The sequence below is a fragment of the Carassius gibelio genome, chromosome B1 (assembly GCF_023724105.1).
Source record: "Carassius gibelio isolate Cgi1373 ecotype wild population from Czech Republic chromosome B1, carGib1.2-hapl.c, whole genome shotgun sequence".
In the NCBI taxonomy this organism is placed as follows: domain Eukaryota; kingdom Metazoa; phylum Chordata; class Actinopteri; order Cypriniformes; family Cyprinidae; genus Carassius; species Carassius gibelio.
The window spans coordinates 17,651,161-17,677,970 of record NC_068396.1 but is presented as its reverse complement, the minus strand read 5'-3'; the positions used below and the strand labels follow the sequence as shown (position 1 = coordinate 17,677,970).

Here is a 26,810-nt window from a genome sequence, read left to right as displayed (position 1 = left end):
TACTTTTAAATAATTATTGTAAAACAAGTATGATTTAAATCATTTATAGAAATCTTTCAAAGAAAAATAATATGTATTTTATGTATTTTACTGATAAAATGACCCTCACTTAATTAGAATAACAAGCTGAAGTATTGTGAACTGAATATTAAGAATAATTCTTTATAAGCTTTATGGACAGATACGTTTTGAGTGACTCTTGAAGGTTCAGCACCACATCCTCTTTTACCACTGTTTAAAGAATTTATCTTACAGAACAGGTGTGAATGAATTTTGGATAGCTTGAATGATTTTGCGTGGTGATTTTTTGAAATAACAGTAAAAAAGTAACCAGTAAATGTCTTTTATTTTTTTTAAAGTGCAGCTTCTAAACACTTCAAAAAAATGTACACATAGCAGACAAGTCATTCTGAGGAAATATGCATAGTTTCATGACTATACAACATTATATGGATGATAGAAAATTAAAAAACTATCATACATCTGATGTCACTCTGTCCCTCTGTCACTGTGGTTAATGTGTGTGTGTGTGTGTGTGTGTTTGTGTGTGTGTTAAGTGAATTAGGTGTGAAACTATCAGGGAGCATTTAGTCTCCAGCGCCAACATTTTACAGAACTGCCACTTTCCTGTAGTCTCCAGAATTACAATGTGCCAGGTTCTGAGAGATCTAAGATTCCAAAAAATTATTTAATTAGAATACCATGAAGTATTGTGAAATACTATATATTAAGACTTTATATATAGGCTTAATGAACAGATTAGAGTGACTCGTGAAGGACCAGCACCACCTCCTCTTGTCCGATGGTTTGAGGAATATATCATCCAGAATCCGGGATTAAGATTTAGGAGCTCATTTTTATTCCACCTCCTTTCCTGAAAGTCTGTCTTGCAGAATTGACAAAAAATTAATCTTCACATTAATTCCTAATTATTTTGCAATTCTTTTTGTCAGTTCTTCTTGACCTGTTTTTCTCTTCCAGCTTTCCTGGACTATTGTATAGCACTCATAATTGATTAAATAAAAAATAATGGTAGTTATTAAGATTGATATGGTTTGGAATTGGTAAAATGTGCTTGGAAAAAAATCACAATAAAACAATGTTTTAATGTTTAATTTGGAATATTAACTGACATGAATGAATGCTATATAAATATTGTTCATGTTAACATAATGTTTATAAATGAAATCTTATTGTAAAGTGTTACTAAAGTTATATATATATATATATATATATATATATATTGTTCTGTGAATGTGATTTTAAAGTCTAGATGATTCGGATTAACCCTTTAACTGCCATATCATTTAAAACCTCACTGCCAGAGGGATATTGTGAATGCATGTGCCCGCTGGGCACAGTTTACCTGATGCCACCGGGGTGGCGATGGCATTGGTGGCTTGAGCCCGCCATCGCTGCTTGCAGCTATATTTTATTATTAGGGCTCAAGCCTGGAGGGCGAGAGCCCTATTGTTTTCCTTAGGATTATTTGTTATTATTATTATTATTATTATTTTTCTTCAAGGTTTCGGGGGCTTTTGGGGCCCTTAACATGCTCAAAAACTCTTGAAAATTGGCACACACCTTGGAACCTGCGGCCATTAGGGCCGGGCAGAGTCTGATACACGGGCGTGGCACAGGGGCTCTACAGCGCCCCCTGTAGTACCGAGGGCCATATATCATGCATACTTGCATGTATACATATGAAACTTGGTACATATATATAACTCATCAAACCAAACAACTTTCACACTGCATGTCATAAGCTCTGCCCAACAGGAAGTTGGCTATTTAGGGTTTTATGAAAAACACATGCTCTGGAATTTGATATACTCCTCTGAGGAACTCCACCCGTTCAACACAAAACTCGGTGAACACGATCTCAAGACATTGGGGATGCTAAATTGCGAAGAGATTTTTGATATCTCAAACGGTTTGCCCGTGGCGAGGCGTTGAAATTATGGCGAGAAATAAGAAACAGGAAATGTATAATAACATCCACATACATTTGCTGAATTTGATCAAACTTAATTGGTTTGTTCGTTGTATGATACCGATCGTATATATGTGACTATTAGGAGTCAAAGTTATAGCGCCACCAACTGGCAGCAGGAAGTGAATCATTTTCAGAACGCTTTGAATTCAGCATCTTATTTTTACTTGATTTGCTTCAAACTTCATCAGAATAATGACAAAACACGGCCGAAGAAAATCTGTCGTGGGGATATTTATATCTAATATAGTGTTGCCATGGCAACGTGTCAAACTTGAATGTTCTGTTCTGGTGATTTTTAGGCAGATAACTAGCTCAGATTTCCATGAAACTCGAAACAGATATCAGTATTAAAGATAGCTAGACCATGGCAAAAGCTTTTAAAAGGGCGTGGAAGAGGCACTCTATAGCGCCACCTTTTGTCAAAAGTGGGGGGGTTAGTTTTAGCTACAGACACCAAACTTGGTACATAAATTGTTCTTATCAAGACGGACAACTTTCTAATTCGCAGTCATAAGCTATGACCAACAGGAAGTTGGCTATTTTGACTTGAATATGGATTTTTGGGAATTTTCTTTTGTGAATTAATGCATACTCCTCCCAGGGGAAGTACACTATACACACCAAACTTTGTCTACATTAAGAAAAAACATTGAGGAACTTAAATTGCGAATGAATTTTGGATAGCTTGAACGGTTTTGTCGTGGTGATTTTTTGAAATAACAGTAAAAAGTGAAACATTAATCGTCTTGTATTTTTAAATTGCAGCTTCCAAACCTTTAAAAAACATTTTTCATTTAGAAAACCAGTGATTCTGAGGAAATATGCATAGTTTCATGACTTTACAGCACTGTATGATTAAAAGAAAAATAAAAAACTGTCAGACATCTGATCTCACTCTGTCACTCTGTGTGAGGAATGTATGCGTGCTGACTGTGTGTGTGTGTGTGAGTGTGAGTGGGGGAGAGGTGTGAGGTGTGAGGTGAGTGGCAGACAAGACAGGGAGAGAGAGAGGGACTTAAACATATCTTTAATCACCAGAAAAAAAATGTTATTTTAAATTGTTAATTTTTTCTTGTTGTTGCTAATTGTGCTGTTTTCATTACAGCTTAAGAAATATCTTAGGCCTTATCCTTTTCTGACAGTTTCAGGGATTAAAAAAAATTCAAAAAATACCTATTTTAGCTGCAAATAATAATTTCAAACTCATTTGATACTGACCTCTGACACCCTGTGACATGACATTTATTTGAATTTACATAATCTCATGGATGTAACAGTAAAACTGTTCAGCTCACAGATCAAGACTAAGCTGTGATGCAAGCAGAACTATTTCACAAATGCTTAAAGGTTAATGAAATCATAACAAAACACTTTTAAATTATTTAAGGATTTGGTAACACTTTAAAATAATTTCTCAATTGTTAACATTAGTAAATGCATTGGTAACACTTCATAATAGCTGCACTCCTAGCTAAGCATTAGTAAATAGCCAGTTCATGCTTTATATATCCTTCTCCCAAAATTAATATTTTATTAAGCATTTTATAAATACAGCTATAATTAAATTGTTCATAGTTTATATGCACATTAATTTAGAGGAGATTAAAGGCTGTTATCTTCCAAAATAAAAAAAAATAAATAAAAAAATAAACAAACACAGAACTAAAAAGGGAATCATTAATTGGCTTGTATGTTTAAATTGCAGCTTCCAAACACTTCGAAGCATTTTTTTATACAAAGATCAAATCATTCTGAGGAAATATGCATAGTTTCACGACTTTACAACACTGTATGGATAAAAGAAAATTAAAAAACTGTCAGACTTCTCAACTGACATGATCTCACTCTGGCCACCCTGTCTGTGTGAGGGAAGGGAGGGGGAGAGGGAGGGGGAGTGTGAGGGGGTTGGTGACTGTGACAGTGTGTGTGGACTGTAGGGAGGGGCTGTCTGGCAGAGAGAGAGAGAGAGAGAGACCTAATCATCCCTTTAATAATCAGGAAAAAAAAAAATTTGTATTTTTATTATTGTTATTAGGGCTCAAGCCTGGAGGGCGAGAGCCCTATTGTTTTCCTTAGGATTATTTGTTATTATTATTATTATTATTATTTTTCTTCAAGGTTTCGGGGGCTTTTGGGGCCCTTAACATGCTCAAAAACTCTTGAAAATTGGCACACACCTTGGAACCTGCGGCCATTAGGGCCGGGCAGAGTCTGATACACGGGCGTGGCACAGGGGCTCTACAGCGCCCCCTGTAGTACCGAGGGCCATATATCATGCATACTTGCATGTATACATATGAAACTTGGTACATATATATAACTCATCAAACCAAACAACTTTCACACTGTATGTCATAAGCTCCGCCCAACAGGAAGTTGGCTATTTAGGGTTTTATGAAAAACACATGCTCTGGAATTTGATATACTCCTCTGAGGAACTCCACCCGTTCAACACAAAACTCGGTGAACACGATCTCAAGACATTGGGGATGCTAAATTGCGAAGAGATTTTTGATATCTCAAACGGTTTGCCCGTGGCGAGGCGTTGAAATTATGGCGAGAAATGAGAAACAGGAAATGTATAATAACATCCACATACATTTGCTGAATTTGATCAAACTTAATTGGTTTGTTCGTTGTATGATACCGATCGTATATATGTGACTATTAGGAGTCAAAGTTATAGCGCCACCAACTGGCAGCAGGAAGTGAATCATTTTCAGAACGCTTTGAATTCAGCATCTTATTTTTACTTGATTTGCTTCAAACTTCATCAGAATAATGACAAAACACGGCCGAAGAAAATCTGTCGTGGGGATATTTATATCTAATATAGTGTTGCCATGGCAACGTGTCAAACTTGAATGTTCTGTTCTGGTGATTTTTAGGCAGATAACTAGCTCAGATTTCCATGAAACTCGAAACAGATATCAGTATTAAAGATAGCTAGACCATGGCAAAAGCTTTTAAAAGGGCGTGGAAGAGGCACTCTATAGCGCCACCTTTTGTCAAAAGTGGGGGGGTTAGTTTTAGCTACAGACACCAAACTTGGTACATAAATTGTTCTTATCAAGACGGACAACTTTCTAATTCGCAGTCATAAGCTATGACCAACAGGAAGTTGGCTATTTTGACTTGAATATGGATTTTTGGGAATTTTCTTTTGTGAATTAATGCATACTCCTCCCAGGGGAAGTACACTATACACACCAAACTTTGTCTACATTAAGAAAAAACATTGAGGAACTTAAATTGCGAATGAATTTTGGATAGCTTGAACGGTTTTGTCGTGGTGATTTTTTGAAATAACAGTAAAAAGTGAAACATTAATCGTCTTGTATTTTTAAATTGCAGCTTCCAAACCTTTAAAAAACATTTTTCATTTAGAAAACCAGTGATTCTGAGGAAATATGCATAGTTTCATGACTTTACAGCACTGTATGATTAAAAGAAAAATAAAAAACTGTCAGACATCTGATCTCACTCTGTCACTCTGTGTGAGGAATGTATGCGTGCTGACTGTGTGTGTGTGTGTGAGTGTGAGTGGGGGAGAGGTGTGAGGTGTGAGGTGAGTGGCAGACAAGACAGGGAGAGAGAGAGGGACTTAAACATATCTTTAATCACCAGAAAAAAAATGTTATTTTAAATTGTTAATTTTTTCTTGTTGTTGCTAATTGTGCTGTTTTCATTACAGCTTAAGAAATATCTTAGGCCTTATCCTTTTCTGACAGTTTCAGGGATTAAAAAAAATTCAAAAAATACCTATTTTAGCTGCAAATAATAATTTCAAACTCATTTGATACTGACCTCTGACACCCTGTGACATGACATTTATTTGAATTTACATAATCTCATGGATGTAACAGTAAAACTGTTCAGCTCACAGATCAAGACTAAGCTGTGATGCAAGCAGAACTATTTCACAAATGCTTAAAGGTTAATGAAATCATAACAAAACACTTTTAAATTATTTAAGGATTTGGTAACACTTTAAAATAATTTCTCAATTGTTAACATTAGTAAATGCATTGGTAACACTTCATAATAGCTGCACTCCTAGCTAAGCATTAGTAAATAGCCAGTTCATGCTTTATATATCCTTCTCCCAAAATTAATATTTTATTAAGCATTTTATAAATACAGCTATAATTAAATTGTTCATAGTTTATATGCACATTAATTTAGAGGAGATTAAAGGCTGTTATCTTCCAAAATAAAAAAAAATAAATAAAAAAATAAACAAACACAGAACTAAAAAGGGAATCATTAATTGGCTTGTATGTTTAAATTGCAGCTTCCAAACACTTCGAAGCATTTTTTTATACAAAGATCAAATCATTCTGAGGAAATATGCATAGTTTCACGACTTTACAACACTGTATGGATAAAAGAAAATTAAAAAACTGTCAGACTTCTCAACTGACATGATCTCACTCTGGCCACCCTGTCTGTGTGAGGGAAGGGAGGGGGAGAGGGAGGGGGAGTGTGAGGGGGTTGGTGACTGTGACAGTGTGTGTGGACTGTAGGGAGGGGCTGTCTGGCAGAGAGAGAGAGAGAGAGAGACCTAATCATCCCTTTAATAATCAGGAAAAAAAAAAATTTGTATTTTTATTATTGTTATTAGGGCTCAAGCCTGGAGGGCGAGAGCCCTATTGTTTTCCTTAGGATTATTTGTTATTAGGGCTCAAGCCCAAAGGGCGAGAGGCCTATTGTTTTCCTTAGGATTATTAGGGCTCAAGCCCAAAGGGCGAGAGGCCTATTGTTTTCCTTAGGATTATTTTTTATTATTATTATTAGGGCTCAAGCCCAAAGGGCGAGAGGCCTATTGTTTTCCTTAGGATTATTTTTTATTATTATTATTATTAGGGCTCAAGCCCAAAGGGCGAGAGGCCTATTGTTTTCCTTAGGATTATTAGGGCTCAAGCCCAAAGGGCGAGAGGCCTATTGTTTTCCTTAGGATTATTTTTTATTATTATTATTATTATTATTATTATTATTATTTTTTTCCAACGTCTCGGGGGCTTTTGGGGCCCTTAACGTGCTTAAAAAGTCTTGAAAATTGGCACACAGATTGGAACCTGCGGCCATTAGGGCTGGGCAGAGACTGATACACGGGCGTGGCACAGGGGCTCTACAGCGCCCCCTGGAATATGGAGGGCCATATATCATACATTCTTGCTCGTAGACGAATGAAACTCGGTACACATATAAATCTCATCAATCCAAACAACTTTTGTATTGCATATCATAGGCTCCGCCCAACAGGAAGTTGGCTATTTAGGGTTTAGTATTCAAATTTTTCGTCAAAGTTGTGGGGGCTTTTGGGGTCCTTAACATACTCAAAAACTCTTGAAAATTTGCGCACACTTTGGAATCTGTGGCCTTTAGGAGCCTGCAGAGGCTGGGACCCGGGCGTGGCACAGGGGCTCTACGGCGCCCCCTGGAACACAGTCAGAAATGTTGATGTATAGCTCACACATACTTGCACGTATTAATATGAAACTCAGTACACATATAGATCTCATCGTGCCGAACAACTTTCGTATTGCATGTCATAGGCTCCACCCAACAGGAAGTCAGCTATTTAGAGTTATGTAAAAAGCGCATGCTCTGGAATTTGAAATACTTGTCATAGGTTTTTTTTCTCGATTGCCGCCAAACTCGGTCAACATGATCTCAAGACACTGGGGATGAAAAATTGCCAGGGGATTTTTGATATCTCAAACGGTTTGCTCGTGGCGAGGCGTTGAAATTATGGCGAGAAATGAGAAACAGGAAGTGTCTAATACCATCCACATACATTTCCTGATTTTAATTAAACTTCATCAGATTATTCGTTGTATAATGTCGATCGCATATATGTGACTATTAGGAGTCAAAGTTATAGCGCCACCAACTGGCAGAAGGAAGTGTGTCATTTTCAAAATGATTTGAATTCAGCATCTTATTATTACTCGATTTGCTTCAAACTTCATCAGAATAATGTTAAAACACAGCTGATATAAATCTGCAAGGGGGATATTGATATCTAAAAAATTGTTGCCGTGGCAACATGTCAAACTGGAATACTTCTCAGGTGATTTTGAGGCAAATAACATACTTAGAATTTCACAAAACTCTGAACACACATCAGTATTTCTGATAGGAACTTAAATTGTGAATGGATTTTGGATAGCTTGAATGGTTTTGCCGTGGTGATTTTTTTAAATGACCTTACAAAGGGAATCATTATTGTATTTTTAAATTGCAGCTTCCAAACACGTCAAATAATTTTTTCATACAGATGAAAAAGTCATTCTGAGGAAATATGCATAGTTTCACGACTTTACAACACTGTATGGATAACAGAAAATTAAAAAACTGTCAGACATCTCATCTCACTCTGTCCCTCTGTTTGAGTATATGTGCTTCAGACTTCCATTGTCTGAGAGAAATAGCGCCCCTACAGGTTCAATTGCCGGACTTTTACTTTCACTTTTAAATCGGTTAAAAATACAAACAAATACTTAGATTTAATTCACACTGACAAGCTAAACCAACATATCTGATTATTACCGGTTCAGGGCTCATGGATAAATTATTTCTGGCCAGAGATACGTGAGAAATAGGAGAGATGAATCACCGCTGTGATCACGAGCGTCTGGAGTAAAGAGCTCAGAGAAAACGAATTTATTCCTGTTTTAAAGCTTTTAAAAATAAATTATTACAGCGATATCACACAATCAACCAATTAGAACACACCAAGAGCTAAATTAAGATGTTTTTGAACTGTTTGTGTGAAAATGAAATATTTGCAGCTGCCTATCTGAAATCACCGCCTCCGATCAGCGCGTACAGTGTCCAGCTCAAAACAAACGAATTTATTCTTGTTTAAGAGCTTTTTTAAATAAAATATTACCACAAATGCACACAATAAACCCATTGTAACACTACAAGAGCTAAATACAGGTGTTTGTGACCTGTTTAAGTGTGCAAGACTATTTGAAAGCGCGACTGGCAGAATAACATATCTCTCGAGCTGCAGGATTCTGGCTTTCGTCGTAAGACCGAACACATCACGGACAAGATTATTTCAAAACACATAATAGCTTGGCGACTATAAACGAAAACAGCCACGTGAACATAAACTGGATCTACTGGATTTGAATATTAAAGTGACCACATTTACCACTTGCTTCTGTCTTCAATTTTAATCTATATAAAAAAGGAAACTCATTCGACTTGGCTGCTTTTTTAATGTGTGCGTATTTATTTATTTATCTTTTTATACATTTTGTATAATTTCATAGTTTGTGTATTACAATTATAAAAACAAAAATAAAATTAGCCACTCACATAGAAATAGCTTAGGCCTTAACCTTTTTCTGACAGTTTTAGGGATTTTTAAAAATCCTAAAAAAACCTTATTTGTGCTGCAAATAATAATTTCAAACTCATTTGATACTGACCTATGACATCCTGTGACATTATATTTATTTTAATTTACATAATCTCATGGATGTAACAGTAAATCTGTTCAGCTCACAGATCAATACTAAGCTGTAATACAAGCAGAACTTTCACAAATGCTTATGAGTCATTTAAGGATTTGATAACACTGTAAAATAATGTCTAATTTGTTAACATTAGCAAATTCATTGATAACACTTTATAATAACTGCACTCATTATTAAATAGTCAGTTCATGCTTTATAAAGCCTTGTCCCAATATTAATAGTCAGTAGTAAGCAGTTTATAAATACAGCTATAAATAGCTTGTCCTTGGTTTATAAGCACATTTATTAAAAATGAGAGTAAGTTATCTTCCTATGAAAAATAAAAGATAAAAATAAACAAACAACAACACAGATTGATACAGAACTCAGAAATGTTATTGTGGATTTATGATAAAGCCTGCAAATGAATTCATACTCCTACTCATACTACTCCATACTCCTTTTTCAACATGATGCCAATATACTGAGATGTTAAATTGTGAATGGGTTTAGGATAGCTTAAATGGTGTTGCCATAGAGATTTATTAAAGTAACATAAAAAATACAATAGTTATTTTACTATATCTTTACAATTTTTCATTCTAAATCTTCATAATTTTTTATATACGTAGAAGTCATCATTTGAAGGAAGCACAGTAAGTTTCATAGCTTTATCACTTTCAAGAGCCAGCATAAAATTAAAACTATCATAACTTATAAATCAAGCTTGCAATTCTTAGTACCTATAATGGCCACCAGAGGGAGCTATAGGATTACTTTTAAATAATTATTGTAGAAACGAGTATGATTTAAATCATTTATAGAAATCTTTAAAAAAAAAAATGAATTGTATATATTTTACTGATAAAATGACCCTCACTTAATTAGAATAACAAGCTGAAGTATTTTGAACTGTATATTAAGAATAATTCTTTATAGGCTTTATGGACAGATACGTTTTGAGTGACTCTTGAAGGATCAGCACCACATCCTCTTTTACCACTGTTTAAAGAATTAATCTTACAGAACAGGTGTGAATGAATTTTGGATAGCTTGAATGGTTTTGCCGTGATGTTTTTTGAAATAATAGTAAAAAAGGAACCAGTAAAAAAAAGTGCAGCTTCTAAACACTTCAAAAAAAAATGTACACATAGAAGACAAGTCATTCTGAGGAAATATGCATAGTTTCATGACTATACAACATTATATGGATGACAGAAAATTAAAAAACATACATCTGATGTCACTCTGTCCCTCTGTCACTGTGTGTGTGTGTTTGTGTGTGTTTTAAGTGAATTAGGTGTGAAACTATCAGTGAGCATTTAGTCTCCAGCGCCAACATTTTACAGAACTGCCACTTTCCTGGAGTCTCAGAATTACAATGTGCCAGGTTCTGAGAGATCTAAGATTCCAAAAAATTATTTAATTAGAATACCATGAAGTATTGTGAAATACTATATATTAAGACTTTATATATAGGCTTAATGAACAGATTAGAGTGACTCGTGAAGGACCAGCACCACCTTCTCTTGTCCGATGGTTTGAGGAATATATCTTCCAGAATCTGGGATTAAGATTTAGGAGCTCATTTTTATTCCACCTCCTTTCCTGAAAGTCTGTCTTGCAGAATTGACTAAAAATTAATCTTCACATTAATTCCTAATTCTTTTGCAATTCTTTTGTCAGTTCTTCTTGACCTGTTTTTCTCTTCCAGCTTTCCTGGACTATTGTATAGCACTCATAAATGATTAAATAAAAAATAATGGTAGTTATTAAGATTGATATGGTTTGGAATTGGTAAAATGTGCTTGGAAAAAAATCACAATAAAACAATGTTTTAATGTTTAAGTTTGGAATATTAACTGACATGAATGAATGCTATATAAATATTGTTCATGTTAACATAATGTTTATAAATGAAATCTTATTGTAAAGTGTTACTAAAGTTATATATATATATATATATATATATATATATATATATATATATATATATATTGTTCTGTGAATGTGATTTTAAAGTCTAGATGATTCGGATTAACCCTTTAACTGCCATATCAAGTTCAAGTTCTAGTTCAAGTTCAATTTATTTGTATAGCGCATTTACAACAGCCTCCTGGCTGACCAAAGTGCTTTAACATAAGAGCAAGAATATTACACATACATAAAAATAGACCAGACAAAAAATTTAAAACCACCCATTTCAAAATGTAGCATAACACAGTAGTCAGTACACTAAGGAAAATAAAAAAGGTTTTAGCAAAGATTTAAAAATAGACAAGGAAGGGGCCAGTCTGATCTCTAAAGGCAGGGTATTCCAGAGTCGTGGCCCAGCCACTGCAAATGCACGCTCCCCTCTACGCTCCCCTCTATCCTTTAAAACCTCACTGCCAGAGGGATATTGTGAATGCATGTGCCCGCTGGGCACAGTTTACCTGATGCCACCGGGGTGGTGATGGCATTGGTGGCTTGAGCCCGCCATCGCTGCTTGCAGCTATATTTTTTTATTATTAGGGCTCAAGCCTGGAGGGCGAGAGCCCTATTGTTTTCCTTAGGATTATTTTTTATTATTATTATTATTATTATTTTTTTTTTTTTTTTTTTCTAACGTTACGGGGGCTTTTGGGGCCCTTAACATGCTTAAAAAGTCTTGAAAATTGGCACACACATTGGAACCTGCGGCCATTAGGGCCGGGCAGAGACTGATACACGGGCGTGGCACAGGGGCTCTACAGCGCCCCCTGGAATATGGAGGGCCATATATCATACATACTTGTACGTAGACATACGAAACTCGGTACACATATAGAACTCATCAATACAAACAACTTTCGTATTGCATATCATAGGCTCCGCCCAACAGGAAGTTGGCTATTTAGGGTTTATTATTCATATTTGTCGTCAAAGTTGTGGGGGCTTTTGGAGTCCTTAACATACTCAAAAACTCTTGGAAATTTGCACACACCTTTGGATCTGTGGCCTTTAGGAGCCTGCAGAGGTTGGGACCCGGGCGTGGCACAGGGGCTCTACGGCGCCCCCTGGAACACAGTCATTAATATTGATGTATAGCTCACACATACTTACACGTATTAATATGAAACTCAGTACACATATAGATCTCATCGTGCCGAACAACTTGCGTATTGCATGTCATAGGCTCCGCCCAACAGGAAGTCAGCTATTTAGAGTTATGTAAAAAGCGCATGCTCTGGAATTTGATATACTTGTCATAGGTTTTTTACTCGATTGCCACCAAACTCGGTCAACATGATCTCAAGACATTGGGGATGAAAAATTGCCAGGGGATTTTTGATATCTCGAACGGTTTGCTTGTAGCGAGGCGTTTAATTTATGGCGAGAATTGAGAAACAGGAAGTGTCTAATACCATCCACATACATTTCCTAATTTTAATCAAACTTCATCAGATTATTCATTGTATGATGTCGATCGCATATATGTGACTATTAGGAGTCAAAGTTATAGCGCCACCAACTGGCAGCAGGAAGTGTGTCATTTTCAAAATGCTTTGAATTCAGCATCTTATTTTTACTCGATTTGCTTCAAACTTCATCAGAATAATGTTAAAACACAGCCGATATAAATCTGCTGGGGGGATATTGATATCTAAAAATATTGTTGCCGTGGCAACATGTCAAACTGGAATACTTCTCAGGTGATTTTGAGGCATATAACATGCTTAGAATTTCATCAAACTCAGAACACATATCAGTATTAGTGACAGCTAGACACTGGCAAAAGTTCATAAGAGGGCGTGGAAGAGGCACTCTATAGCGCCACCTTTTGTCAAAAGTGAGGGGGTTAGTTTTAGCTACAGACACCAAACTCAGTACAAAAATTGTTCTTATCAAGACGGACAACTTTCTAATTCACAGTCATCAGCTACGACCAACAGGAAGTCGGCTATTTTGATTTGAATGTGGATTGTTTTTTACATTTAGCTGTGAATTAATGCATACTGCTCAGAGGAGAGTAACACTATACACACCAAACTTGGTGTACATGTTGAAAAAACATTGAGGAACTTAAATTGTGAATGGGTTTTGGATAGCTTGGATGGTTTTGTCGTGGTGATTTTTTTAAATGACAATAAAGATGGAACTATTAATTTTCCTGCATTTTTAAATTCCAAACACTTCAAAACCTTTTTTCATACAGAAAAAAAGTTATTCTGAGTAAATATGCATAGTTTAATGACTTTACAACACTGTATGGATAACAGAAAATTAAAAAACTGTCAGACATCTCATCTCACTCTGTCCCTCTGTTTGAGTATTATGTGCTGAGACTTACATTGTCTGAGAGAAAATGCGCCCCTACAGGTTCAATTCCTGAAAGGGAAATTCGACTGAAAGGGAGGAGACTCTCTTTTAGTTTCATTTTTAAATCGGTTAAAATACAAATAAATACTTAGATTTAATTCACACTGACAAGCTAAACCAACATATATGATTATTACCGGTTCAGGGCTCATGGATAAATTATTTCTGGCCAGAGATACGTGAGAAATAGGAGAGATGAATCACCGCTGTGACCACGAGCGTCTGGAGTAAAGAGCTCAGAAAAAACGAATTTATTCCTGTTTTAAAGCTTTTAAAAATAAAGTATTGCAGCGATATCACACAATTCACCAATTAGAGCACACCAAGAGCTAAATTAAGATGTTTTTGAACTGTTTGTGTGAAAATGATATATTCGCGGCTGCCTATATCTGAAATCACTGCCTCTGATCAGCGCGCACAGTGTCACAATTTCAAAACTAACGAATTTATTCTTGTTTAAGAGCTTTTTAAAATAAATTATTGCCATAAATGCACACAATACATCCATTATAACACAACACGAGCTAAATGCAGGTCTTTTGTGACCCGTTTAAGTGTGCAAGACTATTTGAAAGCGCGACTGGCAGAATAACATATATCTCTCGAGCTGCAGGATTCTGCCTTTCGTCGTAAGAACGAACACTTCAAGGACAAGATTATTTCAAAATACATAATAGCTTGGCTAATATAAACGAAAACAGCCACGTGAACATAAACTGTTGAGAAATAAATCTAAAGTGGATCTACTGGAATTTAATATTAAGTGACCGCATACCAGCTGCTTCTGTCTTCAATTTTAATCTATATAAAAAATTAAACTCATTCATCTTGGCTGCTTGTTTAATGTGTGTACGTATCTATTTATTATTTTGCTCTAACAAGACTTAATCTATATTTAATTAAATCAATTACATTTTATTTTACATTTTATTTTTCCATTTCTGCATCTAAACGCCTAAAAACTATTGTATACTATTGTTAGCAATTTCTTTATCGTCCAATTTATCCGGTGTACACGCTTTTATTTTCATAATAAACTTGTTTGTTAGATTATACACAGTTATAGTGGTCTATAATAAATATTGACAGGTTTTATTCAAGCTGTTTAAAATGATTGCCTTAGGCTAATTTTTTAAAATGTAAATCCAAAAAAATAAATAAATAAATAAATAAAAAACATTGGAAAACAATAACTTGTACTTTTTTATACATTTTGTATAGTTTCATAGTTTATGCATTATAGTTATAAAAACAAACAAATTTAGCCACTCACATAGAAATCTTAGGCCTTATCCTTTTCTGACAGTTTTAGGGATTTTTAAAAATCCTAAAAAACCTTATTTGTGCTGCAAATAATAATTTCAAACTAATTTGATACTGACCTCTGACATCCTGTGACATGATATTTATTTGAATTTACATAATCTCATGGATGTAACAGTAAATCTGTTCAGCTCACAGATCAAGACTAAGCTGTAATGCAAGCAGAACTTTCACAAATGCTTGTAGGTCAATAAAATCATTACAAAACACTTAAAAATCATTTAAGGGATTTGATAACACTGTAAAATAATGTCTAATTTGTTAACATTAGCAAATGCATTGATAACACTTTATAATAACTGCACTCATTAGTAAATAGTCAGTTCATGCTTTATAAAGCCTTGTCCCAATATTAATAGTCAGTAGTAAGCAGTTTATAAATACAGCTATAAATAGCTTGTTCTTGTTCTATAAGCACATTTATTAAAAAGGAGAATAAAGGGTCAGTTATCTTCCTATGAAAAAAAAAAATAAAAAAAAAATAAACAAACAACACAGATTGATACAGAACTCAGAAATGTTATTGTGGATTTATGATAAACTCAGCCTGTAAATGAATTCATACTCCTCCAAGAAGACACAAGTAGTTCACACCAAACTTTTTTAACATGAAGCCAATATACTGAAGATGTTAAATTTCGAATGGGTTTAGGATACCTTAAATGGTGTGGCCATAGCGATTTATTAAAGTAACATAAAAAAAAATACAATAGTTATTTTACTATATCTTTAAAATTTTTAATTCCAACTCTTCATAATTTTTTATATACGTAGAAGTCATCATTTGAAGGAAGCACAGTAAGTTTCATAGCTTTATCATTTTCAAGAGCCAGCATAAAATTAAAACTATCATAACATATAAATCAAGCTGGCAATTCTTAGTACCAATAATGGCCACCAGATGGAGCTATAGGATTACTTTTAAATAATTATTGTAGAAACAAGTATGATTTAAATCATTTATAGAAATCTTTCAAAGAAAAATAATATGAATTTTATGTATTTTACTGATAAAATGACACTCACTTAATTAGAATAACAAGCTGAAGTATTGTGAACTGTATATTAATAATAATTCTTTATAGGCTTTATGGACAGATAGGTTTTGAGTGACTGTTGAAGGATCAGCACCACATCCTCTTTTACCACTGTTTAAAGAATGTATCTAACAGTACAGGTGCGGATGAATTTTGAATGGCTTGAATGGTCTTGTCGTGGTGATTTTTTGAAATAACAATAAAAAAGTAACCGGTAAATGTCTTTACTTTTTTTAAGTGCAGCTTCTAAACACTTCAAAAAAATGTACACATAGAAGACAAGTCATTCTGAGGAAATATGCATGGTTTCATGACTATACAACACTATATGGATGATAGAAAATTAAAAAACTATCATACATCTGATGTCACTCTGTCCCTCTGTCACTGTGGGTAATGTGTCTGTGTGTGTGTGTGTGTGTGTGTGTGTGTGTGTGTGTGTGTGTGTGTGTGTTAAGTGAATTAGGTGTGAAACTATCAGTGAGCATTTAGTCTCCAGCGCCAACATTTTACAGAACTGCCACTTTCCTGGAGTCTCAGAATTACAATGTGTCAGGTTCTGAGAGATCTAAGATTCCAAAAAATTATTTAATTAGAATACCATGAAGTATTGTGAAATACTATATATTAAGACTTTATATATAGGCTTTCTGAACAGATTAGAGTGACTCGTGAAGGACCAGCACCACCTTCTCTTGTCCGATGGTTTGAGGAATATATCTTCCAGAATCTGGGATTAAGATTTAGGAGCTCATTTTTATTCCACCTCCTTTCCTGAAAGTCTGTCTTGCAGAATTGACTAAAAATTAATCTTCACATTAATTCCTAATTCTTTTGCAATTCTTTTGTCAGTTCTTCTTGACCTGTTTTTCTCTTCCAGCTTTCCTGGACTATTGTATAGCACTCATAAATGATTAAATAAAAAATAATGGTAGTTATTAAGATTGATATGGTTTGGAATTGGTAAAATGTGCTTGGAAAAAAATCACAATAAAACAATGTTTTAATGTTTAAGTTTGGAATATTAACTGACATGAATGAATGCTATATAAATATTGTTCATGTTAACATAATGTTTATAAATGAAATCTTATTGTAAAGTGTTACTAAAGTTATATATATATATATATATATATATATATATATATATTGTTCTGTGAATGTGATTTTAAAGTCTAGATGATTCGGATTAACCCTTTAACTGCCATATCAAGTTCAAGTTCTAGTTCAAGTTCAATTTATTTGTATAGCGCATTTACAACAGCCTCCTGGCTGACCAAAGTGCTTTAACATAAGAGCAAGAATATTACACGTACATAAAAATAGACCAGACAAAAAATTTAAAACCACCCATTTCAAAATGTAGCATAACACAGTAGTCAGTACACTAAGGAAAATAAAAAAGTTTTTAGCAAAGATTTAAAAATAGACAAGGAAGGGGCTAGTCTGATCTCTAAAGGCAGGGTATTCCAGAGTCGTGGCCCAGCCACTGCAAATGCACGCTCCCCTCTACGCTCCCCTCTATCCTTTAAAACCTCACTGCCAGAGGGATATTGTGAATGCATGTGCCCGCTGGGCACAGTTTACCTGATGCCACCGGGGTGGTGATGGCATTGGTGGCTTGAGCCCGCCATCGCTGCTTGCAGCTATATTTATTCTTCTTCTTCTTCTTCTCCCGAATGAATCGCATTTTTGCGATATACAATGTCCAATCTGCCCCAAACTTCACATGTTAGATAAGACTTCTGCCCTTAACAGATCTACATGCCCACATTCAGTTATAGTCATAGCGCCACCTGCTGGCAACAGGAAGTGACATGTTGTATGCTGTGACAAACTACTCCTAGAATTTTTTTGAGATTAATGTATTTTTTGTAGTCAGTCTAATCTAAAGGCCTGTGCAATGTTAACTTGTGGAGATCTTGAGTTTTTGTTAAAGGGCATGTCCATGGCGTCATGACAAATTTTGATGTCTCGCCACAGCAAGAGAAGTTGTTGTAACTCAGGCATAATTTGTTCGATCTTCCCCAAACTTCACATGTTCGATAAGAGTCCTGCCCTGAACACATCTGAAGACAAATAGTCCATTATAATGAGAGCACCACCTACTGGCAACACAAAGATTGGCACAAATATGGAGTAAACTTTGATATATTCCACTTATATTTATGAGTTTAAATGAATGTTTCTCACCGTTCACCTATTTACTAAAGCCACTCGCTGCCGGTGAGCCCGTGTGCGAGGGCCCGTTCATCGCTGCTTGCAGCTTTAATTTCTTCTTCTTCTTCTTCTTCTTCTTCTCCCGAATGAATCGCATTTTTGAGGGCTTTAACATGCTCAAAAAGTCATGAAACTTTGCACACGCGTCAAACCTGGTGAAAATTTTCGTCTGATATAGGATTCAGAAGAGGGTGTGGCAAAATGGCTCGACAGCGCCACCTATACCAAGAAAATCAACAGCCTTCCAGCTATGTTTCACGTACATGCACGAAAATTGGCACACATATGTAACACACCAATACCTACAAAAAAGACTCTTGGAGCGAAATTCTAAACCCAACAGGAAGTCGGTTATTTTTAATATTATGAGCATATTTTGTGTAATTTTGGTCATTTCCATGTGTTGTATTTTAACGAACTCCTCCTAGAGAGTTCTTCAAATAAACACCAAATTTGGTATGCCTAATCTAAAGGCCTTTGCGATGTTAAATTGCAAAGATCTTGAGTTTTCGTTGAAGGGCGTGTCCGTGGCGGCCTGGCGAATTTCGATGATTCGCCATGAAAAATGAAGTTGCTATAACTCAGACATACAATGACCAATCTGCCCCAAACTTCACATGTTTGATGAGTCTCCTGACCTGAACAGATTGACATGCCCATATTCAGTTATAGTCATAGCGCCACCTATTGGCAACAGGAAGTGAAATATTTTACACTGCGATTAACTACTCCTAGAAATTTTATGACATCAATGTATTTTTTGTGGTCAGTCTAATCTAAAGGCCTGTGTGATGTTAAGTTTTGAAGATCTTGAGTTTTCGTTAAAAGGCGTGTCCATGGCGCCGTCACGAAGTTCGATGTCTCGCCATGGGAATAAAAGATGTTATAACTCAGGCATAAAATGTCCGATCTTCCCCAAACTTCACATGTGTGATAAGAGTCCTGGCCTGAACACATCTGAAGGCCAAAATTCCATCAGGTGTGGCAAAATGGCTCGATAGCGCCACCTATACACTTTCAACAGAGTGAACCTCGAGCTATGTTTCACGTACATGTACAAAAATTGGTACACACATGTAACACTCCAATACCTACAAAAAAGTCTCTTGGTACGAAATCCGAATCCCAACAGGAAGTCGGTTTTTTAGAATTTTCTCTGCAAAATTGGCGTTGTTTTTGCCATTTTCGGTGGATGTACTTTAACGAACTCCTCCTAGAGATTTATTCAGATCAACACCAAACCTGGTCAGTGTAATCTAAAGCCCTTTGCGATGTTAAATTGCGAAGATCTTTAGATTTCGTTAAAGGGCGTGTCCATGGTGGCCTGACAAATTTCGATGTTTCGCCATGAAAAAGGAAGTTGCTGTAACTCAGACATACAATGTCCAATCTGCCCCAAACTTCACATGTTAGATAAGACTTCTGCCCTTAACAGATCTACATGCCCACATTCAGTTATAGTCATAGCGCCACCTATTGGCAACAGGAAGTGACATGTTTTACGCTGCGACAAACTACTCCTATAATTTTTTTAAGATTAATATATATTTTGTGGTCAGTCTAATCTAAAGGCCTGTGCAATGTTAACTTTTGGAGATCTTGAGTTTTTGTTAAAGGGCGTTTCCATGGCGCCATGACAAAATTTGATGTCTTGCCACAGCAAGAGAAGTTGTTGTAACTCAAGCATAAAATGTTCAATCTTCCCCAAACTTCAAATGTTTGATAAGAGTCCTGGCCTGAACACATCTGAAGGCCAATATTCCATTATAATGATAGCGCCACCTGCTGGCAATGGTAAGATTGGCACATATATGGGATATACTTTGATATATTCCACTTATATTTAGGACATTAAATGCATATTTCTCAACGTTCACCTTTTTACTAAAGCAACACGATGGCGGTGAGCCTGGGTGCGAGGGCCCGTTCATCGCTGCTTGCAGCTTTAATTAGGGCTCAAGCCCGAAGGGGCGAAGAGCCCTATTGTTCCCCTAAGGATTATTCTTATTATTAGGGCTCAAGCCTGGAGGGCGAGAGCCCTATTGTTTTCCTTAGGATTATTTGTTATTATGGCTCAAGCCTGGAGGGCGAGAGCCCTATTGTTTTCCTTAGGATTATTTATTATTATTATTATTATTATTATTATTATTATTATATATATATTTTTTTTTAACGTTACGGGGGCTTTTGGGGCCCTTAACATGCTTAAAAAGTCTTGAAAATTGGCACACACATTGGAACCTGCGGCCATTAGGGCCGGGCAGAGACTGATACACGGGCGTGGCACAGGGGCTCTACAGCGCCCCCTGGAATATGGAGGGCCATATATCATACATACTTGTACGTAGACGTACGAAACTCGGTATACATATAGAACTCATCAATACAAACAACTTTCGTATTGCATATCATAGGCTCCGCCCAACAGGAAGTTGGCTATTTAGGGTTTATTATTCATATTTGTCGTCAAAGTTGTGGGGGCTTTTGGAGTCCTTAACATACTCAAAAACTCTTGAAAATGTGCACACACCTTTGGATCTGTGGCCTTTAGGAGCCTGCAGAGGTTGGGACCCGGGCGTGGCACAGGGGCTCTACGGCGCCCCCTGGAACACAGTCATAAATGTTGATGTATAGCTCACACATACTTGCACGTATTAATATGAAACTCAGTACACATAAAGATCTCATCGTGCCGAACAACTTGCGTATTGCATGTCATAGGCTCCGCCCAACAGGAAGTCAGCTATTTAGTGTTATGTAAAAAGCGCATGCTCTGGAATTTGATATACTTGTCATAGGTTTTTTACTCGATTGCTTTGAATTCAGCATCTTATTTTTACTCGATTTGCTTCAAACTTCATCAGAATAATGTTAAAACACAGCCGATATAAATCTGCTGGGGGGATATTGATATCTAAAAATATTGTTGCCGTGGCAACATGTCAAACTGGAATACTTCTCAGGTGATTTTGAGGCATATAACTTGCTTAGAATTTCATCAAACTCAGAACACATATCAGTATTAGTGACAGCTAGACACTGGCAAAAGTTCATAAGAGGGCGTGGAAGAGGCACTCTATAGCGCCACCTTTTGTCAAAAGTGAGGGGGTTAGTTTTAGCTACAGACACCAAACTCAGTACAAAAATTTTTTCTTATCAAGACGGACAACTTTCTAATTCACAGTCATCAGCTACGACCAACAGGAAGTCGGCTATTTTGATTTGAATGTGGATTGTTTTTTACATTCAGCTGTGAATTAATGCATACTGCTCAGAGGAGAGTAACACTATACACACCAAACTTGGTCTACATGTTGAAAAAACATTGGGGAACTTAAATTGTGAATGGGTTTTGGATAGCTTGGATGGTTTTGTCGTGGTGATTTTTTTAAATGACAATAAAGATGGAATTATTAATTTTCCTGCATTTTTAAATTCCAAACACTTCAAAACCTTTTTTCATACAGAAAAAAAAGTTATTCTGAGTAAATATGCATAGTTTCATGACTTTACAACACTGTATGGATAACAGAAAATTAAAAAACTGTCAGACATCTCATATCACTCTGTCCCTCTGTTTGAGTGTGTGTGCTTAGACTTCCATTGTCTGAGAGAAATAGCGCCCCTACAGGTGCAGTTACCGGACTAAAAAAGGGAGGAGACTGTCTTTTGGTTTCACTTTTAAATCGGTTAAAATACAAATAAATACTTGGATTTAATTCACACCGACAAGCTAAACCAACATATATGATTATTATCAGGTCAGGGCTCATTAATAATTGATGTGTGGTCAGTGATACGTGAGAAACACGAGAGATGAATCACCGCTCTGAGCAGGAGCGTGTGGAATGACGAGCTCAGAAAAAAACGAGTTTATTCTTGTTTTATAGCTATTAAAAATAAAGTATTGCAGCGATATCACACAATTCACCAATTAGAGCACACCAAGAGCTAAATTAAGATGTTTTTGAACTGTTTGTGTGAAAATGAAATATTCGCGGCTGCCTATCTGAAATCACTGCCTCCGATCAGCGCGTACAGTGTCACAAGTTCAAAACTAACGAATTTATTCTTGTTTAAGAGCTTTTTAAAATAAATTATTGCCATAAATGCACACAATACATCCATTATAACACAACACGAGCTAAATACAGGTGTTTGTGACCCGTTTATGTGCGCAAGACTAATTGAAAGCGCGACTGGCAGAATAACATATCTCTCTCGAGCTGCAGGATTCTGCCTTTCGTCGTAAGAACGAACACATCACAGACAAGATTATTTCAAAATACATAATAGCTTGGCTAATATAAACGAAAACAGCCACGTGAACATAAACTGTTGAGAAATAAATCTGAAGTGGATCTACTGGATTTTAATATTAAGTGACCGCATATACCAGCTGCTTCTGTCTTCAATTTTAATCTATATAAAAAATTAAACTCATTCATCTTGGCTGCTTTTTTAATGTGTGTACGTATCTATTTATTATTTTGCTCTAACAAGACTTAATCTATATTTAATTAAATCAATTACATTTTATTTTACATTTTATTTTTCCATTTCTGCATCTAAACGCCTAAAAACCTAAAACATGCTCTATTATACTATTGTTAGCAATTTCTTTATCGTCCAATTTATCTGGTGTACACACTTTTATTTTCATAATAAACTTGTTTGTTAGATTATACACAGTTATAGTGGTCTATAATAAATATTGACAGGTTTTATTCAAGCTGTTTAGAATGATTGCCTTAGGCTAATTTTTTAAAATGTAAATCCAAAAAAAAAAAAAAAAAAAAAAAAAAATAAAAAACATTGGAAAAGAATAACTTGTACTTTTTTATACATTTTGTATAGTTTCATAGTTTATGCATTATAGTTATAAAAACAAACAAATTTAGCCACTCACATAGAAATCTTAGGCCTTATCCTTTTCTGACAGTTTTAGGGATTTTTAAAAATACTAAAAAAACCTTATTTGTGCTGCAAATAATAATTTCAAACTAATTTGATACTGACCTCTGACATCCTGTGACATGATATTTATTTGAATTTACATAATCTCATGGATGTAACAGTAAATCTGTTCAGCTCACAAATCAAGACTAAGCTGTAATGCAAGCAGAACTTTCACAAATGCTTGTAGGTCAATAAAATCGTTACAAAACACTTACAAATCATTTAAGGGATTTGATAACACTGTAAAATAATGTCTAATTTGTTAACATTAGCAAATGCATTGATAACACTTTATAATAACTGCACTCATTAGTAAATAGTCAGTTCATGCTTTATAAAGCCTTGTCCCAATATTAATAGTCAGTAGTAAGCAGTTTATAAATACAGCTATAAATAGCTTGTTCTTGGTTTATAAGCACATTTATTAAAAAGGAGAGTAAAGGGTCAGTTATCTTCCTATGAAAAATTAAAAAAAATAAAAATAAACAAACAACACAGATTGATACAGAACTCAGAAATGTTATTGTGGATTTATGATAAACTCAGCCTGTAAATGAATTCATACTCCTCCAAGAAGACACAAGTAGTTCACACCAAACTTTTTTAACATGAAGCCAATATACTGAAGATGTTAAATTTCGAATGGGTTTAGGATACCTTAAATGATGTGGCCATAGCGATTTATTAAAGTAACATAAAAAAATACAATAGTTATTTTACTATATCTTTAAAATTTTTAATTACAACTCTTCATAATTTTTTATATACGTAGAAGTCATCATTTGAAGGAAGCACAGTAAGTTTCATAGCTTTATCATTTTCAAGAGCCAGCATAAAATTAAAACTATCATAACATATAAATCAAGCTTGCAATTCTTAGTACCAATAATGGCCACCAGATGGAGCTATAGGATTACTTTTAAATAATTATTGTAGAAACAAGTATGATTTAAATCATTTATAGAAATCTTTCAAAGAAAAATAATATGAATTGTATGTATTTTACTGATAAAATGACCCTCACTTAATTAGAATAACAAGCTGAAGTATTGTGAACTGTATATTAAGAATAATTCTTTATAGGCTTTATGGACAGATATGTTTTGAGTGACTCTTGAAGGATCAGCACCACATCCTCTTTTACCACTGTTTAAATAATGTATCTTACAGTACAGGTGCGGATGAATTTTGAATGGCTTGAATGGTTTTGTCGTGGTGATTTTTTGAAATAACAATAAAAAAGTAACCAGTAAATGTCTTTTATTTTTTTAAGTGCAGCTTCTAAACACTTCAAAAAAATGTACACATAGAAGACAAGTCATTCTGAGGAAATATGCATAGTTTCATGACTATAAAACACTATATGGATGATAGAAAATTAAAAAACTATCATACATCTGATGTCACTCTGTCCCTCTGTCACTGTGGGTAATGTGTCTGTGTGTGTGTGTGTGTTTGTGTGTGTTAAGTGAATTAGGTGTGAAACTATCAGGGAGCATTTAGTCTCCAGCGCCAACATTTTACAGAACTGCCACTTTCCTGGAGTCTCAGAATTACAATGTGTCAGGTTCTGAGAAATCAAAGATTCCAAAAAATGATTTAATTAGAATACCATGAAGTATTGTGAAATACTATATATTAAGACTTTATATATAGGCTTTATGAACAGATTAGAGTGACTCGTGAAGGACAAGCACCACCTCCTCTTGTCCGATGGTTTGAGGAATAAATTTTCCTGAATCCGGGATTAAGATTTAAGGAGCTCATTTTTATTCCACCTCCTTTCCTGAAAGTCTGTCTTGCAGAATTGACTAAAAATTAATCTTCACATTAATTCCTAATTATTTTGCAATTATTTTTGTCAGTTCTTCTTGACCTGTTTTTTTTTCTTCTTCTTTTCTGACCTCATGACCCAGTCAGCATTTTTTGTACAATGGTCAAGTCTTAACTTATCCATTTCTGTATTGCATTTGTGTTTGATATTTCTCATGGGCTTTACAGTTTGAGTTAAAACTCTTTTTTAGCACATTTCATCTGTAAAAGAAAACATGCCCAATGATTCTGCACACATGAATATAAGGAGTTTTTCTCTTCCAGCTTTCCTGGAGTATTGTATAGCACTCATAAATGATTAAATAAAAAATAATGGTTGTTATTAAGATTGATATGGTTTGGAATTGGTAAAATGTGCTTGGAAAAAAACTCACAATAAAACAATGTTTTAATGTTTAAGTTTGGAATATTAACTGACATGAATGAATGCTATATAAATATTGTTCATGTTAACATAATGTTTAGAAATGAAATCTTATTGTAAAGTGTTACTAAAGTTATATATATATATATATATATATATATATATATATATATATATATATATATATATATATATATATATATATATTGTTCTGTGAATGTGATTTTAAAGTCTAGATGATTCGGATTAACCCTTTAACTGCCGTATCCTTTAAAACCTCACTGCCAGAGGGATATTGTGAATGCATGTGCCCGCTGGGCACAGTTTACCTGATGCCACTGGGGTGGCGATGGCATTGGTGGCTTGAGCCCGCCATCCCTGCTAGCAGCTATATTTATTATTATACTTCTCCAAAATGAATCGCATTTTTGAGGGCCTAAACATACTCATAAAGTCATGAAACTTTGCACACACCTCAGAACTGGTGAAAATTTACATCTGATATGGGTTTCAGAAGTGGGTGTGGCAAAATGGCTCGACAGTGCCACCTATAGACGTTCAACTGTGTGCGCCTCGAGCTATGTTTCACGTACATGCATGAAAATTGGCACACACATGTAACACACCAATACCTACAAAAAAGACTTTTGGACCAAAATTCTAAACCCAACAGGAAGTCGGTTATTTTTAATTTTATGAGCAAATTTTGTGTCATTTTTGTAATTTCCATGCGTTGTATTTTAACGAACTCCTCCTAGAGATTTATTCAGATCAACACCAAATTTGGTATGCCTAATCTAAAGGCCTTTGCGATGTTAAATTGCGAAGATTTTGAGTTTTCGTTGATGGGCGTGTCCGTGGCGGCCTGGCGAATTTCGTTGATTCGCCATGAAAAATGAAGTTGCTATAACTCAGACATACAATGTCCAATGTGCCCAATACTTCACATGTTTAATAAGACTCCTGGCCTGAACATATTTACATGCCCATATTTAGTTATAGTCATAGCACCACCTATAGGCAATAGGAAGTGACATATTTTACACTTTGACAGACTACTCCTAGAAATTTTTTGACATCAATGTCTTTTTTATAGTCAGTCTAATCTAAAGGCCTGTGCAATGTAAAATTGTGAAGATCTTGAGTTTTCGTTAAGGGGCGTGTCTATGGCGCCGTGACAAAGTTCAAAGTCTCGCCAAGGGAATAAAAGTTGTTGTGACTCAGGCATAAAATGTCAGATCTTCCTCAAACTTCACATGTTT

General features: G+C 35.2%; 1 protein-coding gene and 1 long non-coding RNA gene across 6 annotated transcripts in view; one reads left to right on the top strand and one right to left on the bottom strand.

Annotated features, from left to right (window-relative positions):
- The window catches only part of LOC127949673 (uncharacterized), a 170,816-nt gene extending 153,365 nt beyond the window's left edge, over window positions 1-17,451 (bottom strand). The window contains exon 1 of one of the 3 annotated variants that reach the window (XR_008152412.1): window positions 17,036-17,451. This is a non-coding gene — a long non-coding RNA (uncharacterized LOC127949673). Of the gene's footprint in view, window positions 1-964; window positions 1,006-11,168; window positions 11,405-17,035 lie in introns of those variants that run through there. The other 2 variants (XR_008152410.1, XR_008152416.1) reach the window with 2 other exon arrangements.
- The window catches only part of LOC127949660 (uncharacterized), a 170,722-nt gene that overhangs the window by 131,145 nt on the left and 12,767 nt on the right, over window positions 1-26,810 (top strand). The gene's annotated exons all lie outside the window — the stretch shown is intronic.